At 35.6% G+C, this 22,829-nt stretch overlaps 18 non-coding genes across 18 annotated transcripts; 9 read left to right on the top strand and 9 right to left on the bottom strand.

The window, feature by feature from the left end:
• Positions 1-757: 757 nt before the first annotated feature.
• Positions 758-839, top strand: Trnal-uag (transfer RNA leucine (anticodon UAG)). The gene has a single exon. It is a non-coding gene; the product is annotated as a tRNA-Leu (tRNA).
• An 823-nt stretch (positions 840-1,662) lies between these two features.
• Positions 1,663-1,744, bottom strand: Trnal-aag (transfer RNA leucine (anticodon AAG)). Its single transcript has one exon. It is a non-coding gene; the product is annotated as a tRNA-Leu (tRNA).
• A 1,744-nt stretch (positions 1,745-3,488) lies between these two features.
• On the top strand, positions 3,489-3,570 carry Trnal-uag (transfer RNA leucine (anticodon UAG)). Its single transcript has one exon. It is a non-coding gene; the product is annotated as a tRNA-Leu (tRNA).
• Positions 3,571-4,308: 738 nt separating this feature from the next.
• Trnal-aag (transfer RNA leucine (anticodon AAG)) lies at positions 4,309-4,390 on the bottom strand. The gene has a single exon. It is a non-coding gene; the product is annotated as a tRNA-Leu (tRNA).
• A 1,390-nt stretch (positions 4,391-5,780) lies between these two features.
• Trnal-uag (transfer RNA leucine (anticodon UAG)) lies at positions 5,781-5,862 on the top strand. The gene has a single exon. It is a non-coding gene; the product is annotated as a tRNA-Leu (tRNA).
• Positions 5,863-6,685: 823 nt separating this feature from the next.
• Positions 6,686-6,767, bottom strand: Trnal-aag (transfer RNA leucine (anticodon AAG)). The gene has a single exon. It is a non-coding gene; the product is annotated as a tRNA-Leu (tRNA).
• Positions 6,768-8,511: 1,744 nt separating this feature from the next.
• Trnal-uag (transfer RNA leucine (anticodon UAG)) lies at positions 8,512-8,593 on the top strand. Its single transcript has one exon. It is a non-coding gene; the product is annotated as a tRNA-Leu (tRNA).
• A 738-nt stretch (positions 8,594-9,331) lies between these two features.
• Positions 9,332-9,413, bottom strand: Trnal-aag (transfer RNA leucine (anticodon AAG)). The gene has a single exon. It is a non-coding gene; the product is annotated as a tRNA-Leu (tRNA).
• Positions 9,414-10,803: 1,390 nt separating this feature from the next.
• Trnal-uag (transfer RNA leucine (anticodon UAG)) lies at positions 10,804-10,885 on the top strand. The gene has a single exon. It is a non-coding gene; the product is annotated as a tRNA-Leu (tRNA).
• Positions 10,886-11,708: 823 nt separating this feature from the next.
• Positions 11,709-11,790, bottom strand: Trnal-aag (transfer RNA leucine (anticodon AAG)). Its single transcript has one exon. It is a non-coding gene; the product is annotated as a tRNA-Leu (tRNA).
• Positions 11,791-13,533: 1,743 nt separating this feature from the next.
• On the top strand, positions 13,534-13,615 carry Trnal-uag (transfer RNA leucine (anticodon UAG)). The gene has a single exon. It is a non-coding gene; the product is annotated as a tRNA-Leu (tRNA).
• A 738-nt stretch (positions 13,616-14,353) lies between these two features.
• Positions 14,354-14,435, bottom strand: Trnal-aag (transfer RNA leucine (anticodon AAG)). Its single transcript has one exon. It is a non-coding gene; the product is annotated as a tRNA-Leu (tRNA).
• A 1,390-nt stretch (positions 14,436-15,825) lies between these two features.
• Trnal-uag (transfer RNA leucine (anticodon UAG)) lies at positions 15,826-15,907 on the top strand. Its single transcript has one exon. It is a non-coding gene; the product is annotated as a tRNA-Leu (tRNA).
• An 823-nt stretch (positions 15,908-16,730) lies between these two features.
• On the bottom strand, positions 16,731-16,812 carry Trnal-aag (transfer RNA leucine (anticodon AAG)). Its single transcript has one exon. It is a non-coding gene; the product is annotated as a tRNA-Leu (tRNA).
• A 1,743-nt stretch (positions 16,813-18,555) lies between these two features.
• Trnal-uag (transfer RNA leucine (anticodon UAG)) lies at positions 18,556-18,637 on the top strand. The gene has a single exon. It is a non-coding gene; the product is annotated as a tRNA-Leu (tRNA).
• A 738-nt stretch (positions 18,638-19,375) lies between these two features.
• Trnal-aag (transfer RNA leucine (anticodon AAG)) lies at positions 19,376-19,457 on the bottom strand. The gene has a single exon. It is a non-coding gene; the product is annotated as a tRNA-Leu (tRNA).
• Positions 19,458-20,847: 1,390 nt separating this feature from the next.
• On the top strand, positions 20,848-20,929 carry Trnal-uag (transfer RNA leucine (anticodon UAG)). The gene has a single exon. It is a non-coding gene; the product is annotated as a tRNA-Leu (tRNA).
• Positions 20,930-21,752: 823 nt separating this feature from the next.
• Trnal-aag (transfer RNA leucine (anticodon AAG)) lies at positions 21,753-21,834 on the bottom strand. The gene has a single exon. It is a non-coding gene; the product is annotated as a tRNA-Leu (tRNA).
• Between the last annotated feature and the right edge of the window lie 995 nt (positions 21,835-22,829).

Raw genomic sequence — 22,829 nt, 5'->3', positions numbered from 1 at the left:
TGTCTTTGTCCGAAAACTAAATTCATCCATCCCGTTTATTGATTTTCTTCGGTCGGAGAAATCTCACGTTTCTTTCATTGCTCTCATACGGAATGTGAGATAAAATAAGGAATTTTGAAAGCTTCCCTTAACATTTATTTTCCACGTTATTCCTTTACAACAGTTAAATCTCTCCCTCCCTCTCTTTCATTGCAATCTAAATCCATTCAACTGGAGATTAAAGGCAGTTTCTCTCCTAAGTAATAAATATCGCACTTGAAAACGAATACCTTTGGAATATCAGTTCCTTACACCCTCAATATATTCAGCCCTAGAAAACCTAAATTCATGAAGCTGGTATGTGGTTTCAACGTAAGGGGATGATTCAATTATATCATAACTAGGTCATCGTGATATAACATTCTCCCTTGCAAATTCATAGCTACAACTTTGTTACATCCTTGATATCTTGTAATCTAATAGGCCTCTGCCGTTGAACATTTGCATTTAGGTGTAGCTAAAGAAGAGTAATACAAGCAGAAGAGTGCTATGGTCGGGTAAATGAATATCACATTCTCAGCCATCCATTCTTTACAATCCCAATATCACTGAGCCTATTTCTCGGACACACGAGTAATTTAGAATGGGGATGCAACTAAAGAAAAGAAACTGCACACAAAGTAGGACCTTATAACCTAATTTTGACGCTTGAAGTGAATTTTCAGCAATATATTCTGGACCCCTCAAAGATATTGTACTATAAGCGTGTTAGTCTGTCGGTAGCGTGGCCGAGCGGTCTAAGGCGTTGGTTTTAGGCACCAGTCTCTTCGGAGGCGTGGGTTCCAATCCCATCGCTGCCAATACTATTTTTCAACGTACAATACTACTAAAGTATCTTTGATACTACATTTATGTTACACGTAGGACTATTTATTGGCTGGTACAAATTGCAACATTAGGTATCACTGGGTTCTAATTTAACACATATTCTAACAAAAATATCAAGACGAGTAAATTTCATTGAATAGATGTATGGTTATTTAAAAGAATATTGTTGTTTGCATCGATATCGTGCTAACAGGGTAATGTTCAGAGTGGTTTTTATGTCTTGCATTCATACTGGTGAATTTAGATGAAATTGCTATAGCATGAGAATAATTATAACAGCTTTGCGAAATAGTATTCACCCTTTTGGGGATATTTAAAATCCTTACAAGGTTCAAGAATTTCAAGAGGACGCAGGCGCAATGCAGTAAATTCGATTTGTACAGAAAAATACTAAATTCATCTATCGCAAACCCATGAAAACCATTTGTTTTAAAGATGCTGTAAAAGGACTTAATGTAACACTGTTTGGATTACATTAAAGCGAAATACGAGTAACAGCCACAAAGAGTTGGTGAAACTATTCTTCCTATATTTCATACCGCGAAAATTTTAACTAAAGTTAGTAACAAATAGAGACAGAATATTCAACATTATCAAAAGAGATCCTTGAACAGTTCTTTTAGAAATCATGTACAGTGTAAGATGCACTGTTCGTTATAAAACAGGTAAAAGTGTATTGATCATTTTCTTCATTGATTTGCCTTGAGTTACCTGCTTGAAAAGAGACTGCCAAAGAGAATTGGTCAACGGTAGTTTTAAATGTCGCTTAGCTAAATTTGGTTTAATAAAAATACTTGGCAGCGGTGGGATTCGAACCCACGCCCCCGAAGAGACTGGTGCCTTAAACCAGCGCCTTAGACCGCTCGGCCACGCTACCTCTGGAGAGGTTTGCAGAGAGTGACTAAAACTGCTTGTGTCATACATACTCGTTACCGTTCTACTTTCTCATCTGCCGTGTTTAGATCTTACGAGGATTTAAATGTGTTAATTAAAGGATATGGCCGAGTGGAATACCAGAGTGGCATTTATAAAGGTAGTTCTGTTTGATTCACACAGACTCTATATCTTGAATTAATGCGCTCCGTTTCAAGCACTATGGGTTAGTTTTCTTTTTTCTTTTGTAACGTGGTATGATCTATAACTGTCACTATAACCCATGATTTTTTTTCTTACTCACGTAATCATTCTCATGTATGTTATAAAGATTGAAACCTTCAACATTGTCATTTGTACCTGTACGTTGGATTGTTGCTGTGATGATTTGACCCATAAAGGTCAAACTTAATACGGACGATTATTAGATACTTACTGTGTTTATGCATTTGAAAAATAAACAAAAAATATTCTTTCAGATAGAGGAATGGAGTATTACGCGTTGACTGAATTTTATTTTTCCGAATTCAATACATTATCTCATTATTCATTTGCAGGATGAGACGACAAGTACAATAAATATGACATGTCCATTCTTCGATCTTATGAGCTAAATCTTTTATCACATCTCTCTATGTCTTTATACGTAAAAATATTAATCGATCTCACGTTTTTCTTTCATTGTTCACATACGGAATGTGAAGATAAAATCAGGAATTTTCAAAGCTTACCTTAACATTTATTTTCCACGTTATACCTTTACAACAGTTAAATCTCTCTCTCCCTCCCTTTCATTGCAGTCTAGATCCATTCAACTGGAGATTAAAGGCAGTTTCTCTCCTAAGTAATAAATACCGCACTTGAAAACGAATACCTATGGAATGTTAGTTCGTTACACCCTCTGTATCCTCAAACCTAACAAACCTAAACTCATGAAGTTGGTATGTGGTTTCATCGTAAGGGGATAATTCAATTATATCCTAACAAAATCATTGTGACCTAACATTCTCCATTGCATACATTTTTTTATACCGAAGCAATACGTTTTATTACACCCTTGATATCTTGTAATCCAATAAGCCCCTACCGATGAACATCTGCATTTAGCTGTATGTAAAGAAGAATAATACAACCAGAAGAGAACTAAGGTACTACATCCTACTTCTCACGTGTAAATGACTACTGCATTCTCGGCAATCCCTTTTTTACAGTCACGATGTCGTTGAACCTATTTCTCGGACACACGAGTTATAAAGTATGGGGATTCAATTCCAGAAAAGCAAATGCACAAAAAGTAAGTCATTATAAAACCTGATGTTGACGCTTAAAGTGAATTTTCAGCTATACATTCTATACCCATCAAAGATATTACACTCTTTCACACCTGCGATTAAGAAAGTGGTATGTATACCAATCTAAAAGATAAGTGTTTAACCATTGAATAAATTGGTCTACATAACGTAAATTTAACGCTTGAAAAAGATTTGGTTTCTATTTCAGTCGTCAGTTTTTTTTTTACCTCTTCTGTCATTTCAACACTACTAGACTAATCAAATTTTGCATCAATGATATCAGACTATGTACCTTGACACATATATAGGAGTAATGAATTGCAGTAGGTTTACTTATATAGACTGGGATCTCAGTTTGTAAAATTGTAAACCTTAGGCCAAACCATTTCATCCAAAGTAGACTGTAACAGCGTACACTAACAGACTCGTGTTAGCACTATTAAGACTTAGTCTGTCGGTAGCGTGGCCGAGCGGTCTAAGGCGCTGGTTTTAGGCACCAGTCTCTTCGGAGGCGTGGGTTCGAATCCCATCGCTGCCAATAATATTTTTCAATGCAACATACGTAGGACTGGGTTCTAATTTTATTCAGTTTGATGTGATGTCGAACCGATGTCACTGATATTTCTAACTATGTCTGTGCGGTCATGAGATCTCAAACAACAAACATCGGGGTTTATCCTTTTCAATCAAAACGATTGTGTTCCTTTCTGAATAAATCACGTACAATTCTTATCTTGTGGCATCTGCAATTGTTGTTTGACGACCCCTTAGATAACAAAAGTAGTAACAATATCAAGACAATATCAAGGATCTTTTGAAAAGGAGAATGTTCATAAAAAATGTCTTTTTTCTATCGATATGGTGACGATAGATTAATGTTTGGAGTGGTTGTAAAGATGCGGTAAAATAAGTTAATGCAACACTGTCTGGATGACATTGATGCTCACAAAAGGTAAATTACAAATTTAAAATTAAATTTTTTATTATTTTAAAAAATTGTTGGGAAAATTATCCTTCTTTATTTTATACGGTGCTAATTTTATCTAAAGTTCGTACAAAGAAAGTGAGAGTATTTAATTTAAAAAAGACTTCAATATATTATGTTAAACAGATATACAGTTTTATAATTGTTTGGTCTTTGTAAAGTAGGTAACACTTAATGGATGATTTTGTGCATTGATTTACCTTGAATTACATGCTTACAAAGACAATCCGGCACAGTGAATACAACAGGTTTTTTGAAATTTTACTTTATATTTTTGTTAATAAAAATACTTGGCAGCGGTGGGATTCGAACCCACGCCCCCGAAGAGACTGGTGCCTTAAACCAGCGCCTTAGACCGCTCGGCCACGCTACCTCTGTACAGGTTCGTAGAGAGTGACTAAAGCTCATTGTGTTATACCGACTCGCTACCTTTATACTTTCTTATCTGCCGTGTTTCGATATGTTACGAAGAGATATCTGTTCTAGTTAAAGGATAGGGTCGAGTGGGATGCCAGAGTGATATTTATAAGAGTATTTCTCTTGAACATTACACAGACTACACATCTTTCCCTAATGCACTTCCTTCCCAGCACTCTGCTTTGATTTTCCTTTTCCTTTTTGTAATGTTGCATAACCTATTACTACAAATAGAGCCAATCATTTTTTCTTTTCCTCACGTAATCATTTTCATGTATGTTACGATCAATGGAACCTTCAGGATTGTCATTTGCACATGTACGTTGGACAGTCGCTGTGATGATTTGTCCCCTAAATGCCAAACTGAATACTGACGATATTGATATCCTTACTGTGTTTATAGATTTGAAGAAAAGAAATGCTTTTTCAGGTAGAGTAATTGAAGTATCACGCTTTGATTGAATTGTGTCTTTTAAGAATTCAAAACTGTATCGCGTTGTTGATTTACAGGATGAGAAGACATGTAAAATCAATATGATGTGTCCATTCTTCCGTCTTATGGGCTAAATCTCTTATTCAAATCTCTCTATGTCTTTGTCCGAAAACTAAATTCATCCATCCCGTTTATTGATTTTCTTCGGTCGGAGAAATCTCACGTTTCTTTCATTGCTCTCATACGGAATGTGAGATAAAATAAGGAATTTTGAAAGCTTCCCTTAACATTTATTTTCCACGTTATTCCTTTACAACAGTTAAATCTCTCCCTCCCTCTCTTTCATTGCAATCTAAATCCATTCAATTGGAGATTAAAGGCAGTTTCTCTCCTAAGTAATAAATATCGCACTTGAAAACGAATACCTTTGGAATATCAGTTCCTTACACCCTCAATATATTCAGCCCTAGAAAACCTAAATTCATGAAGCTGGTATGTGGTTTCAACGTAAGGGGATGATTCAATTATATCATAACTAGGTCATCGTGATATAACATTCTCCCTTGCAAATTCATAGCTACAACTTTGTTACATCCTTGATATCTTGTAATCTAATAGGCCTCTGCCGTTGAACATTTGCATTTAGGTGTAGCTAAAGAAGAGTAATACAAGCAGAAGAGTGCTATGGTCGGGTAAATGAATATCACATTCTCAGCCATCCATTCTTTACAATCCCAATATCACTGAGCCTATTTCTCGGACACACGAGTAATTTAGAATGGGGATGCAACTAAAGAAAAGAAACTGCACACAAAGTAGGACCTTATAACCTAATTTTGACGCTTGAAGTGAATTTTCAGCAATATATTCTGGACCCCTCAAAGATATTGTACTATAAGCGTGTTAGTCTGTCGGTAGCGTGGCCGAGCGGTCTAAGGCGCTGGTTTTAGGCACCAGTCTCTTCGGAGGCGTGGGTTCCAATCCCATCGCTGCCAATACTATTTTTCAACGTACAATACTACTAAAGTATCTTTGATACTACATTTATGTTACACGTAGGACTATTTATTGGCTGGTACAAATTGCAACATTAGGTATCACTGGGTTCTAATTTAACACATATTCTAACAAAAATATCAAGACGAGTAAATTTCATTGAATAGATGTATGGTTATTTAAAAGAATATTGTTGTTTGCATCGATATCGTGCTAACAGGGTAATGTTCAGAGTGGTTTTTATGTCTTGCATTCATACTGGTGAATTTAGATGAAATTGCTATAGCATGAGAATAATTATAACAGCTTTGCGAAATAGTATTCACCCTTTTGGGGATATTTAAAATCCTTACAAGGTTCAAGAATTTCAAGAGGACGCAGGCGCAATGCAGTAAATTCGATTTGTACAGAAAAATACTAAATTCATCTATCGCAAACCCATGAAAACCATTTGTTTTAAAGATGCTGTAAAAGGACTTAATGTAACACTGTTTGGATTACATTAAAGCGAAATACGAGTAACAGCCACAAAGAGTTGGTGAAACTATTCTTCCTATATTTCATACCGCGAAAATTTTAACTAAAGTTAGTAACAAATAGAGACAGAATATTCAACATTATCAAAAGAGATCCTTGAACAGTTCTTTTAGAAATCATGTACAGTGTAAGATGCACTGTTCGTTATAAAACAGGTAAAAGTGTATTGATCATTTTCTTCATTGATTTGCCTTGAGTTACCTGCTTGAAAAGAGACTGGCAAAGAGAATTGGTCAACGGTAGTTTTAAATGTCGCTTAGCTAAATTTGGTTTAATAAAAATACTTGGCAGCGGTGGGATTCGAACCCACGCCCCCGAAGAGACTGGTGCCTTAAACCAGCGCCTTAGACCGCTCGGCCACGCTACCTCTGGAGAGGTTTGCAGAGAGTGACTAAAACTGCTTGTGTCATACATACTCGTTACCGTTCTACTTTCTCATCTGCCGTGTTTAGATCTTACGAGGATTTAAATGTGTTAATTAAAGGATATGGCCGAGTGGAATACCAGAGTGGCATTTATAAAGGTAGTTCTGTTTGATTCACACAGACTCTATATCTTGAATTAATGCGCTCCGTTTCAAGCACTATGGGTTAGTTTTCTTTTTTCTTTTGTAACGTGGTATGATCTATAACTGTCACTATAACCCATGATTTTTTTTCTTACTCACGTAATCATTCTCATGTATGTTATAAAGATTGAAACCTTCAACATTGTCATTTGTACCTGTACGTTGGATTGTTGCTGTGATGATTTGACCCATAAAGGTCAAACTTAATACGGACGATTATTAGATACTTACTGTGTTTATGCATTTGAAAAATAAACAAAAAATATTCTTTCAGATAGAGGATTGGAGTATTACGCGTTGACTGAATTTTATTTTTCCGAATTCAATACATTATCTCATTATTCATTTGCAGGATGAGACGACAAGTACAATAAATATGACATGTCCATTCTTCGATCTTATGAGCTAAATCTTTTATCACATCTCTCTATGTCTTTATACGTAAAAATATTAATCGATCTTACGTTTTTCTTTCATTGTTCCCATACGGAATGTGAAGATAAAATCAGGAATTTTCAAAGCTTACCTTAACATTTATTTTCCACGTTATACCTTTACAACAGTTAAATCTCTCTCTTCCTCCCTTTCATTGCAGTCTAGATCCATTCAACTGGAGATTAAAGGCAGTTTCTCTCCTAAGTAATAAATACCGCACTTGAAAACGAATACCTATGGAATGTTAGTTCGTTACACCCTCTGTATCCTCAAACCTAACAAACCTAAACTCATGAAGTTGGTATGTGGTTTCATCGTAAGGGGATAATTCAATTATATCCTAACAAAATCATTGTGACCTAACATTCTCCATTGCATAAATTTTTTTATACCGAAGCAATACGTTTTATTACACCCTTGATATCTTGTAATCCAATAAGCCCCTACCGATGAACATCTGCATTTAGCTGTATGTAAAGAAGAATAATACAACCAGAAGAGAACTAAGGTACTACATCCTACTTCTCACGTGTAAATGACTACTGCATTCTCGGCAATCCCTTTTTTACAGTCACGATGTCGTTGAACCTATTTCTCGGACACACGAGTTATAAAGTATGGGGATTCAATTCCAGAAAAGCAAATGCACAAAAAGTAAGTCATTATAAAACCTGATGTTGACGCTTAAAGTGAATTTTCAGCTATACATTCTATACCCATCAAAGATATTACACTCTTTCACACCTGCGATTAAGAAAGTGGTATGTATACCAATCTAAAAGATAAGTGTTTAACCATTGAATAAATTGGTCTACATAACGTAAATTTAACGCTTGAAAAAGATTTGGTTTCTATTTCAGTCGTCAGTTTTTTTTTTACCTCTTCTGTCATTTCAACACTACTAGACTAATCAAATTTTGCATCAATGATATCAGACTATGTACCTTGACACATATATAGGAGTAATGAATTGCAGTAGGTTTACTTATATAGACTGGGATCTCAGTTTGTAAAATTGTAAACCTTAGGCCAAACCATTTCATCCAAAGTAGACTGTAACAGCGTACACTAACAGACTCGTGTTAGCACTATTAAGACTTAGTCTGTCGGTAGCGTGGCCGAGCGGTCTAAGGCGCTGGTTTTAGGCACCAGTCTCTTCGGAGGCGTGGGTTCGAATCCCATCGCTGCCAATAATATTTTTCAATGCAACATAGGTAGGACTGGGTTCTAATTTTATTCAGTTTGATGTGATGTCGAACCGATGTCACTGATATTTCTAACTATGTCTGTGCGGTCATGAGATCTCAAACAACAAACATCGGGGTTTATCCTTTTCAATCAAAACGATTGTGTTCCTTTCTTAATAAATCACGTACAATTCTTATCTTGTGGCATCTGCAATTGTTGTTTGACGACCCCTTAGATAACAAAAGTAGTAACAATATCAAGACAATATCAAGGATCTTTTGAAAAGGAGAATGTTCATAAAAAATGTCTTTTTTATATCGATATGGTGACGATAGATTAATGTTTGGAGTGGTTGTAAAGATGCGGTAAAATAAGTTAATGCAACACTGTCTGGATGACATTGATGCGCACGAAAGGTAAATTACAAATTTAAAATTAAATTTTTTATTATTTTAAAAAATTGTTGGGAAAATTATCCTTCTTTATTTTATACGGTGCTAATTTTATCTAAAGTTCGTACAAAGAAAGTGAGAGTATTTAATTTAAAAAAGACTTCAATATATTATGTTAAACAGATATACAGTTTTATAATTGTTTGGTCTTTGTAAAGTAGGTAACACTTAATGGATGATTTTGTGCATTGATTTACCTTGAATTACATGCTTACAAAGACAATCCGGCACAGTGAATACAACAGGTTTTTTGAAATTTTACTTTATACTTTTGTTAATAAAAATACTTGGCAGCGGTGGGATTCGAACCCACGCCCCCGAAGAGACTGGTGCCTTAAACCAGCGCCTAAGACCGCTCGGCCACGCTACCTCTGTACAGGTTCGTAGAGAGTGACTAAAACTTATTGTGTTATACCGACTCGCTACCTTTATACTTTCTTATCTGCCGTGTTTCGATATGTTACGAAGAGATATCTGTTCTAGTTAAAGGATAGGGTCGAGTGGGATGCCAGAGTGATATTTATAAGAGTATTTCTCTTGAACATTACACAGACTACACATCTTTCCCTAATGCGCTTCCTTCCCAGCACTCTGGTTTGATTTTCCTTTTCCTTTTTGTAATGTTGCATAACCTATTACTACAAATAGAGCCAATCATTTTTTCTTTTCCTCACGTAATCATTTTCATGTATGTTACGATCAATGGAACCTTCAGGATTGTCATTTGCACATGTACGTTGGACAGTCGCTGTGATGATTTGTCCCCTAAATGCCAAACTGAATACTGACGATATTGATATCCTTACTGTGTTTATAGATTTGAAGAAAAGAAATGCTTTTTCAGGTAGAGTAATTGAAGTATCACGCTTTGATTGAATTGTGTCTTTTAAGAATTCAAAACTGTATCGCGTTGTTGATTTACAGGATGAGAAGACATGTAAAATCAATATGATGTGTCCATTCTTCCGTCTTATGGGCTAAATCTCTTATTCAGATCTCTCTATGTCTTTGTCCGAAAACTAAATTCATCCATCCCGTTTATTGATTTTCTTCGGTCGGAGAAATCTCACGTTTCTTTCATTGCTCTCATACAGAATGTGAGATAAAATAAGGAATTTTGAAAGCTTCCCTTAACATTTATTTTCCACGTTATTCCTTTGCAACAGTTAAATCTCTCCCTCCCTCTCTTTCATTGCAATCTAAATCCATTCAATTGGAGATTAAAGGCAGTTTCTCTCCTAAGTAATAAATATCGCACTTGAAAACGAATACCTTTGGAATATCAGTTCCTTACACCCTCAATATATTCAGCCCTAGAAAACCTAAATTCATGAAGCTGGTATGTGGTTTCAACGTAAGGGGATGATTCAATTATATCATAACTAGGTCATCGTGATATAACATTCTCCCTTGCAAATTCATAGCTACAACTTTGTTACATCCTTGATATCTTGTAATCTAATAGGCCTCTGCCGTTGAACATTTGCATTTAGGTGTAGCTAAAGAAGAGTAATACAAGCAGAAGAGTGCTATGGTCGGGTAAATGAATATCACATTCTCAGCCATCCATTCTTTACAATCCCAATATCACTGAGCCTATTTCTCGGACACACGAGTAATTTAGAATGGGGATGCAACTAAAGAAAAGAAACTGCACACAAAGTAGGACCTTATAACCTAATTTTGACGCTTGAAGTGAATTTTCAGCAATATATTCTGGACCCCTCAAAGATATTGTACTATAAGCGTGTTAGTCTGTCGGTAGCGTGGCCGAGCGGTCTAAGGCGCTGGTTTTAGGCACCAGTCTCTTCGGAGGCGTGGGTTCGAATCCCATCGCTGCCAATACTATTTTTCAACGTACAATACTACTAAAGTATCTTTGATACTACATTTATGTTACACGTAGGACTATTTATTGGCTGGTACAAATTGCAACATTAGGTATCACTGGGTTCTAATTTAACACATATTCTAACAAAAATATCAAGACGAGTAAATTTCATTGAATAGATGTATGGTTATTTAAAAGAATATTGTTGTTTGCATCGATATCGTGCTAACAGGGTAATGTTCAGAGTGGTTTTTATGTCTTGCATTCATACTGGTGAATTTAGATGAAATTGCTATAGCATGAGAATAATTATAACAGCTTTGCGAAATAGTATTCACCCTTTTGGGGATATTTAAAATCCTTACAAGGTTCAAGAATTTCAAGAGGACGCAGGCGCAATGCAGTAAATTCGATTTGTACAGAAAAATACTAAATTCATCTATCGCAAACCCATGAAAACCATTTGTTTTAAAGATGCTGTAAAAGGACTTAATGTAACACTGTTTGGATTACATTAAAGCGAAATACGAGTAACAGCCACAAAGAGTTGGTGAAACCATTCTTCCTATATTTCATACCGCGAAAATTTTAACTAAAGTTAGTAACAAATAGAGACAGAATATTCAACATTATCAAAAGAGATCCTTGAACAGTTCTTTTAGAAATCATGTACAGTGTAAGATGCACTGTTCGTTATAAAACAGGTAAAAGTGTATTGATCATTTTCTTCATTGATTTGCCTTGAGTTACCTGCTTGAAAAGAGACTGGCAAAGAGAATTGGTCAACGGTAGTTTTAAATGTCGCTTAGCTAAATTTGGTTTAATAAAAATACTTGGCAGCGGTGGGATTCGAACCCACGCCCCCGAAGAGACTGGTGCCTTAAACCAGCGCCTTAGACCGCTCGGCCACGCTACCTCTGTACAGGTTTGCAGAGAGTGACTAAAACTGCTTGTGTCATACATACTCGTTACCGTTCTACTTTCTCATCTGCCGTGTTTAGATCTTACGAGGATTTAAATGTGTTAATTAAAGGATATGGCCGAGTGGAATACCAGAGTGGCATTTATAAAGGTAGTTCTGTTTGATTCACACAGACTCTATATCTTGAATTAATGCGCTCCGTTTCAAGCACTATGGGTTAGTTTTCTTTTTTCTTTTGTAACGTGGTATGATCTATAACTGTCACTATAACCCATGATTTTTTTTCTTACTCACGTAATCATTCTCATGTATGTTATAAAGATTGAAACCTTCAACATTGTCATTTGTACCTGTACGTTGGATTGTTGCTGTGATGATTTGACCCATAAAGGTCAAACTTAATACGGACGATTATTAGATACTTACTGTGTTTATGCATTTGAAAAATAAACAAAAAATATTCTTTCAGATAGAGGAATGGAGTATTACGCGTTGACTGAATTTTATTTTTCCGAATTCAATACATTATCTCATTATTCATTTGCAGGATGAGACGACAAGTACAATAAATATGATATGTCCATTCTTCGATCTTATGAGCTAAATCTTTTATCACATCTCTCTATGTCTTTATACGTAAAAATATTAATCGATCTCACGTTTTCTTTCATTGTTCCCATACGGAATGTGAAGATAAAATCAGGAATTTTCAAAGCTTACCTTAACATTTATTTTCCACGTTATACCTTTACAACAGTTAAATCTCTCTCTCCCTCCCTTTCATTGCAATCTAGATCCATTCAACTGGAGATTAAAGGCAGTTTCTCTCCTAAGTAATAAATACCGCACTTGAAAACGAATACCTATGGAATGTTAGTTCGTTACACCCTCTGTATCCTCAAACCTAACAAACCTAAACTCATGAAGTTGGTATGTGGTTTCATCGTAAGGGGATAATTCAATTATATCCTAACAAAATCATTGTGACCTAACATTCTCCATTGCATACATTTTTTTATACCGAAGCAATACGTTTTATTACACCCTTGATATCTTGTAATCCAATAAGCCCCTACCGATGAACATCTGCATTTAGCTGTATGTAAAGAAGAATAATACAACCAGAAGAGAACTAAGGTACTACATCCTACTTCTCACGTGTAAATGACTACTGCATTCTCGGCAATCCCTTTTTTACAGTCACGATGTCGTTGAACCTATTTCTCGGACACACGAGTTATAAAGTATGGGGATTCAATTCCAGAAAAGCAAATGCACAAAAAGTAAGTCATTATAAAACCTGATGTTGACGCTTAAAGTGAATTTTCAGCTATACATTCTATGCCCATCAAAGATATTACACTCTTTCACACCTGCGATTAAGAAAGTGGTATGTATACCAATCTAAAAGATAAGTGTTTAACCATTGAATAAATTGGTCTACATAACGTAAATTTAACGCTTGAAAAAGATTTGGTTTCCTTTTCAGTCGTCAGTTTTTTTTTTACCTCTTCTGTCATTTCAACACTACTAGACTAATCAAATTTTGCATCAATGATATCAGACTATGTACCTTGACACATATATAGGAGTAATGAATTGCAGTAGGTTTACTTATATAGACTGGGATCTCAGTTTGTAAAATTGTAAACCTTAGGCCAAACCATTTCATCCAAAGTAGACTGTAACAGCGTACACTAACAGACTCGTGTTAGCACTATTAAGACTTAGTCTGTCGGTAGCGTGGCCGAGCGGTCTAAGGCGCTGGTTTTAGGCACCAGTCTCTTCGGAGGCGTGGGTTCGAATCCCATCGCTGCCAATAATATTTTTCAATGCAACATAGGTAGGACTGGGTTCTAATTTTATTCAGTTTGATGTGATGTCGAACCGATGTCACTGATATTTCTAACTATGTCTGTGCGGTCATGAGATCTCAAACAACAAACATCGGGGTTTATCCTTTTCAATCAAAACGATTGTGTTCCTTTCTTAATAAATCACGTACAATTCTTATCTTGTGGCATCTGCAATTGTTGTTTGACGACCCCTTAGATAACAAAAGTAGTAACAATATCAAGACAATATCAAGGATCTTTTGAAAAGGAGAATGTTCATAAAAAATGTCTTTTTTCTATCGATATGGTGACGATAGATTAATGTTTGGAGTGGTTGTAAAGATGCGGTAAAATAAGTTAATGCAACACTGTCTGGATGACATTGATGCGCACGAAAGGTAAATTACAAATTTAAAATTAAATTTTTTATTATTTTAAAAAATTGTTGGGAAAATTATCCTTCTTTATTTTATACGGTGCTAATTTTATCTAAAGTTCGTACAAAGAAAGTGAGAGTATTTAATTTAAAAAAGACTTCAATATATTATGTTAAACAGATATACAGTTTTATAATTGTTTGGTCTTTGTAAAGTAGGTAACACTTAATGGATGATTTTGTGCATTGATTTACCTTGAATTACATGCTTACAAAGACAATCCGGCACAGTGAATACAACAGGTTTTTTGAAATTTTACTTTATACTTTTGTTAATAAAAATACTTGGCAGCGGTGGGATTCGAACCCACGCCCCCGAAGAGACTGGTGCCTTAAACCAGCGCCTAAGACCGCTCGGCCACGCTACCTCTGTACAGGTTCGTAGAGAGTGACTAAAGCTTATTGTGTTATACCGACTCGCTACCTTTATACTTTCTTATCTGCCGTGTTTCGATATGTTACGAAGAGATATCTGTTCTAGTTAAAGGATAGGGTCGAGTGGGATGCCAGAGTGATATTTATAAGAGTATTTCTCTTGAACATTACACAGACTACACATCTTTCCCTAATGCGCTTCCTTCCCAGCACTCTGGTTTGATTTTCCTTTTCCTTTTTGTAATGTTGCATAACCTATTACTACAAATAGAGCCAATCATTTTTTCTTTTCCTCACGTAATCATTTTCATGTATGTTACGATCAATGGAACCTTCAGGATTGTCATTTGCACATGTACGTTGGACAGTCGCTGTGATGATTTGTCCCCTAAATGCCAAACTGAATACTGACGATATTGATATCCTTACTGTGTTTATAGATTTGAAGAAAAGAAATGCTTTTTCAGGTAGAGTAATTGAAGTATCACGCTTTGATTGAATTGTGTCTTTTAAGAATTCAAAACTGTATCGCGTTGTTGATTTACAGGATGAGAAGACATGTAAAATCAATATGATGTGTCCATTCTTCCGTCTTATGGGCTAAATCTCTTATTCAGATCTCTCTATGTCTTTGTCCGAAAACTAAATTCATCCATCCCGTTTATTGATTTTCTTCGGTCGGAGAAATCTCACGTTTCTTTCATTGCTCTCATACAGAATGTGAGATAAAATAAGGAATTTTGAAAGCTTCCCTTAACATTTATTTTCCACGTTATTCCTTTGCAACAGTTAAATCTCTCCCTCCCTCTCTTTCATTGCAATCTAAATCCATTCAATTGGAGATTAAAGGCAGTTTCTCTCCTAAGTAATAAATATCGCACTTGAAAACGAATACCTTTGGAATATCAGTTCCTTACACCCTCAATATATTCAGCCCTAGAAAACCTAAATTCATGAAGCTGGTATGTGGTTTCAACGTAAGGGGATGATTCAATTATATCATAACTAGGTCATCGTGATATAACATTCTCCCTTGCAAATTCATAGCTACAACTTTGTTACATCCTTGATATCTTGTAATCTAATAGGCCTCTGCCGTTGAACATTTGCATTTAGGTGTAGCTAAAGAAGAGTAATACAAGCAGAAGAGTGCTATGGTCGGGTAAATGAATATCACATTCTCAGCCATCCATTCTTTACAATCCCAATATCACTGAGCCTATTTCTCGGACACACGAGTAATTTAGAATGGGGATGCAACTAAAGAAAAGAAACTGCACACAAAGTAGGACCTTATAACCTAATTTTGACGCTTGAAGTGAATTTTCAGCAATATATTCTGGACCCCTCAAAGATATTGTACTATAAGCGTGTTAGTCTGTCGGTAGCGTGGCCGAGCGGTCTAAGGCGCTGGTTTTAGGCACCAGTCTCTTCGGAGGCGTGGGTTCGAATCCCATCGCTGCCAATACTATTTTTCAACGTACAATACTACTAAAGTATCTTTGATACTACATTTATGTTACACGTAGGACTATTTATTGGCTGGTACAAATTGCAACATTAGGTATCACTGGGTTCTAATTTAACACATATTCTAACAAAAATATCAAGACGAGTAAATTTCATTGAATAGATGTATGGTTATTTAAAAGAATATTGTTGTTTGCATCGATATCGTGCTAACAGGGTAATGTTCAGAGTGGTTTTTATGTCTTGCATTCATACTGGTGAATTTAGATGAAATTGCTATAGCATGAGAATAATTATAACAGCTTTGCGAAATAGTATTCACCCTTTTGGGGATATTTAAAATCCTTACAAGGTTCAAGAATTTCAAGAGGACGCAGGCGCAATGCAGTAAATTCGATTTGTACAGAAAAATACTAAATTCATCTATCGCAAACCCATGAAAACCATTTGTTTTAAAGATGCTGTAAAAGGACTTAATGTAACACTGTTTGGATTACATTAAAGCGAAATACGAGTAACAGCCACAAAGAGTTGGTGAAACCATTCTTCCTATATTTCATACCGCGAAAATTTTAACTAAAGTTAGTAACAAATAGAGACAGAATATTCAACATTATCAAAAGAGATCCTTGAACAGTTCTTTTAGAAATCATGTACAGTGTAAGATGCACTGTTCGTTATAAAACAGGTAAAAGTGTATTGATCATTTTCTTCATTGATTTGCCTTGAGTTACCTGCTTGAAAAGAGACTGGCAAAGAGAATTGGTCAACGGTAGTTTTAAATGTCGCTTAGCTAAATTTGGTTTAATAAAAATACTTGGCAGCGGTGGGATTCGAACCCACGCCCCCGAAGAGACTGGTGCCTTAAACCAGCGCCTTAGACCGCTCGGCCACGCTACCTCTGTACAGGTTTGCAGAGAGTGACTAAAACTGCTTGTGTCATACATACTCGTTACCGTTCTACTTTCTCATCTGCCGTGTTTAGATCTTACGAGGATTTAAATGTGTTAATTAAAGGATATGGCCGAGTGGAATACCAGAGTGGCATTTATAAAGGTAGTTCTGTTTGATTCACACAGACTCTATATCTTGAATTAATGCGCTCCGTTTCAAGCACTATGGGTTAGTTTTCTTTTTTCTTTTGTAACGTGGTATGATCTATAACTGTCACTATAACCCATGATTTTTTTTCTTACTCACGTAATCATTCTCATGTATGTTATAAAGATTGAAACCTTCAACATTGTCATTTGTACCTGTACGTTGGATTGTTGCTGTGATGATTTGACCCATAAAGGTCAAACTTAATACGGACGATTATTAGATACTTACTGTGTTTATGCATTTGAAAAATAAACAAAAAATATTCTTTCAGATAGAGGAATGGAGTATTACGCGTTGACTGAATTTTATTTTTCCGAATTCAATACATTATCTCATTATTCATTTGCAGGATGAGACGACAAGTACAATAAATATGATATGTCCATTCTTCGATCTTATGAGCTAAATCTTTTATCACATCTCTCTATGTCTTTATACGTAAAAATATTAATCGATCTCACGTTTTCTTTCATTGTTCCCATACGGAATGTGAAGATAAAATCAGGAATTTTCAAAGCTTACCTTAACATTTATTTTCCACGTTATACCTTTACAACAGTTAAATCTCTCTCTCCCTCCCTTTCATTGCAATCTAGATCCATTCAACTGGAGATTAAAGGCAGTTTCTCTCCTAAGTAATAAATACCGCACTTGAAAACGAATACCTATGGAATGTTAGTTCGTTACACCCTCTGTATCCTCAAACCTAACAAACCTAAACTCATGAAGTTGGTATGTGGTTTCATCGTAAGGGGATAATTCAATTATATCCTAACAAAATCATTGTGACCTAACATTCTCCATTGCATACATTTTTTTATACCGAAGCAATACGTTTTATTACACCCTTGATATCTTGTAATCCAATAAGCCCCTACCGATGAACATCTGCATTTAGCTGTATGTAAAGAAGAATAATACAACCAGAAGAGAACTAAGGTACTACATCCTACTTCTCACGTGTAAATGACTACTGCATTCTCGGCAATCCCTTTTTTACAGTCACGATGTCGTTGAACCTATTTCTCGGACACACGAGTTATAAAGTATGGGGATTCAATTCCAGAAAAGCAAATGCACAAAAAGTAAGTCATTATAAAACCTGATGTTGACGCTTAAAGTGAATTTTCAGCTATACATTCTATACCCATCAAAGATATTACACTCTTTCACACCTGCGATTAAGAAAGTGGTATGTATACCAATCTAAAAGATAAGTGTTTAACCATTGAATAAATTGGTCTACATAACGTAAATTTAACGCTTGAAAAAGATTTGGTTTCTATTTCAGTCGTCAGTTTTTTTTTTACCTCTTCTGTCATTTCAACACTACTAGACTAATCAAATTTTGCATCAATGATATCAGACTATGTACCTTGACACATATATAGGAGTAATGAATTGCAGTAGGTTTACTTATATAGACTGGGATCTCAGTTTGTAAAATTGTAAACCTTAGGCCAAACCATTTCATCCAAAGTAGACTGTAACAGCGTACACTAACAGACTCGTGTTAGCACTATTAAGACTTAGTCTGTCGGTAGCGTGGCCGAGCGGTCTAAGGCGCTGGTTTTAGGCACCAGTCTCTTCGGAGGCGTGGGTTCGAATCCCATCGCTGCCAATAATATTTTTCAATGCAACATAGGTAGGACTGGGTTCTAATTTTATTCAGTTTGATGTGATGTCGAACCGATGTCACTGATATTTCTAACTATGTCTGTGCGGTCATGAGATCTCAAACAACAAACATCGGGGTTTATCCTTTTCAATCAAAACGATTGTGTTCCTTTCTTAATAAATCACGTACAATTCTTATCTTGTGGCATCTGCAATTGTTGTTTGACGACCCCTTAGATAACAAAAGTAGTAACAATATCAAGACAATATCAAGGATCTTTTGAAAAGGAGAATGTTCATAAAAAATGTCTTTTTTATATCGATATGGTGACGATAGATTAATGTTTGGAGTGGTTGTAAAGATGCGGTAAAATAAGTTAATGCAACACTGTCTGGATGACATTGATGCGCACGAAAGGTAAATTACAAATTTAAAATTAAATTTTTTATTATTTTAAAAAATTGTTGGGAAAATTATCCTTCTTTATTTTATACGGTGCTAATTTTATCTAAAGTTCGTACAAAGAAAGTGAGAGTATTTAATTTAAAAAAGACTTCAATATATTATGTTAAACAGATATACAGTTTTATAATTGTTTGGTCTTTGTAAAGTAGGTAACACTTAATGGATGATTTTGTGCATTGATTTACCTTGAATTACATGCTTACAAAGACAATCCGGCACAGTGAATACAACAGGTTTTTTGAAATTTTACTTTATACTTTTGTTAATAAAAATACTTGGCAGCGGTGGGATTCGAACCCACGCCCCCGAAGAGACTGGTGCCTTAAACCAGCGCCTAAGACCGCTCGGCCACGCTACCTCTGTACAGGTTCGTAGAGAGTGACTAAAACTTATTGTGTTATACCGACTCGCTACCTTTATACTTTCTTATCTGCCGTGTTTCGATATGTTACGAAGAGATATCTGTTCTAGTTAAAGGATAGGGTCGAGTGGGATGCCAGAGTGATATTTATAAGAGTATTTCTCTTGAACATTACACAGACTACACATCTTTCCCTAATGCGCTTCCTTCCCAGCACTCTGGTTTGATTTTCCTTTTCCTTTTTGTAATGTTGCATAACCTATTACTACAAATAGAGCCAATCATTTTTTCTTTTCCTCACGTAATCATTTTCATGTATGTTACGATCAATGGAACCTTCAGGATTGTCATTTGCACATGTACGTTGGACAGTCGCTGTGATGATTTGTCCCCTAAATGCCAAACTGAATACTGACGATATTGATATCCTTACTGTGTTTATAGATTTGAAGAAAAGAAATGCTTTTTCAGGTAGAGTAATTGAAGTATCACGCTTTGATTGAATTGTGTCTTTTAAGAATTCAAAACTGTATCGCGTTGTTGATTTACAGGATGAGAAGACATGTAAAATCAATATGATGTGTCCATTCTTCCGTCTTATGGGCTAAATCTCTTATTCAGATCTCTCTATGTCTTTGTCCGAAAACTAAATTCATCCATCCCGTTTATTGATTTTCTTCGGTCGGAGAAATCTCACGTTTCTTTCATTGCTCTCATACAGAATGTGAGATAAAATAAGGAATTTTGAAAGCTTCCCTTAACATTTATTTTCCACGTTATTCCTTTGCAACAGTTAAATCTCTCCCTCCCTCTCTTTCATTGCAATCTAAATCCATTCAATTGGAGATTAAAGGCAGTTTCTCTCCTAAGTAATAAATATCGCACTTGAAAACGAATACCTTTGGAATATCAGTTCCTTACACCCTCAATATATTCAGCCCTAGAAAACCTAAATTCATGAAGCTGGTATGTGGTTTCAACGTAAGGGGATGATTCAATTATATCATAACTAGGTCATCGTGATATAACATTCTCCCTTGCAAATTCATAGCTACAACTTTGTTACATCCTTGATATCTTGTAATCTAATAGGCCTCTGCCGTTGAACATTTGCATTTAGGTGTAGCTAAAGAAGAGTAATACAAGCAGAAGAGTGCTATGGTCGGGTAAATGAATATCACATTCTCAGCCATCCATTCTTTACAATCCCAATATCACTGAGCCTATTTCTCGGACACACGAGTAATTTAGAATGGGGATGCAACTAAAGAAAAGAAACTGCACACAAAGTAGGACCTTATAACCTAATTTTGACGCTTGAAGTGAATTTTCAGCAATATATTCTGGACCCCTCAAAGATATTGTACTATAAGCGTGTTAGTCTGTCGGTAGCGTGGCCGAGCGGTCTAAGGCGCTGGTTTTAGGCACCAGTCTCTTCGGAGGCGTGGGTTCCAATCCCATCGCTGCCAATACTATTTTTCAACGTACAATACTACTAAAGTATCTTTGATACTACATTTATGTTACACGTAGGACTATTTATTGGCTGGTACAAATTGCAACATTAGGTATCACTGGGTTCTAATTTAACACATATTCTAACAAAAATATCAAGACGAGTAAATTTCATTGAATAGATGTATGGTTATTTAAAAGAATATTGTTGTTTGCATCGATATCGTGCTAACAGGGTAATGTTCAGAGTGGTTTTTATGTCTTGCATTCATACTGGTGAATTTAGATGAAATTGCTATAGCATGAGAATAATTATAACAGCTTTGCGAAATAGTATTCACCCTTTTGGGGATATTTAAAATCCTTACAAGGTTCAAGAATTTCAAGAGGACGCAGGCGCAATGCAGTAAATTCGATTTGTACAGAAAAATACTAAATTCATCTATCGCAAACCCATGAAAACCATTTGTTTTAAAGATGCTGTAAAAGGACTTAATGTAACACTGTTTGGATTACATTAAAGCGAAATACGAGTAACAGCCACAAAGAGTTGGTGAAACCATTCTTCCTATATTTCATACCGCGAAAATTTTAACTAAAGTTAGTAACAAATAGAGACAGAATATTCAACATTATCAAAAGAGATCCTTGAACAGTTCTTTTAGAAATCATGTACAGTGTAAGATGCACTGTTCGTTATAAAACAGGTAAAAGTGTATTGATCATTTTCTTCATTGATTTGCCTTGAGTTACCTGCTTGAAAAGAGACTGGCAAAGAGAATTGGTCAACGGTAGTTTTAAATGTCGCTTAGCTAAATTTGGTTTAATAAAAATACTTGGCAGCGGTGGGATTCGAACCCACGCCCCCGAAGAGACTGGTGCCTTAAACCAGCGCCTTAGACCGCTCGGCCACGCTACCTCTGTACAGGTTTGCAGAGAGTGACTAAAACTGCTTGTGTCATACATACTCGTTACCGTTCTACTTTCTCATCTGCCGTGTTTAGATCTTACGAGGATTTAAATGTGTTAATTAAAGGATATGGCCGAGTGGAATACCAGAGTGGCATTTATAAAGGTAGTTCTGTTTGATTCACACAGACTCTATATCTTGAATTAATGCGCTCCGTTTCAAGCACTATGGGTTAGTTTTCTTTTTTCTTTTGTAACGTGGTATGATCTATAACTGTCACTATAACCCATGATTTTTTTTCTTACTCACGTAATCATTCTCATGTATGTTATAAAGATTGAAACCTTCAACATTGTCATTTGTACCTGTACGTTGGATTGTTGCTGTGATGATTTGACCCATAAAGGTCAAACTTAATACGGACGATTATTAGATACTTACTGTGTTTATGCATTTGAAAAATAAACAAAAAATATTCTTTCAGATAGAGGAATGGAGTATTACGCGTTGACTGAATTTTATTTTTCCGAATTCAATACATTATCTCATTATTCATTTGCAGGATGAGACGACAAGTACAATAAATATGATATGTCCATTCTTCGATCTTATGAGCTAAATCTTTTATCACATCTCTCTATGTCTTTATACGTAAAAATATTAATCGATCTCACGTTTTCTTTCATTGTTCCCATACGGAATGTGAAGATAAAATCAGGAATTTTCAAAGCTTACCTTAACATTTATTTTCCACGTTATACCTTTACAACAGTTAAATCTCTCTCTCCCTCCCTTTCATTGCAATCTAGATCCATTCAACTGGAGATTAAAGGCAGTTTCTCTCCTAAGTAATAAATACCGCACTTGAAAACGAATACCTATGGAATGTTAGTTCGTTACACCCTCTGTATCCTCAAACCTAACAAACCTAAACTCATGAAGTTGGTATGTGGTTTCATCGTAAGGGGATAATTCAATTATATCCTAACAAAATCATTGTGACC

Source organism: Sinohyriopsis cumingii, chromosome 9 (assembly GCF_028554795.1).
Source record: "Sinohyriopsis cumingii isolate HCF-2022 chromosome 9, ASM2855479v2, whole genome shotgun sequence".
Classification (NCBI taxonomy): Eukaryota; Metazoa; Mollusca; class Bivalvia; order Unionida; family Unionidae; genus Sinohyriopsis; species Sinohyriopsis cumingii.
This window is presented reverse-complemented; position numbering and strand designations above follow the sequence as displayed.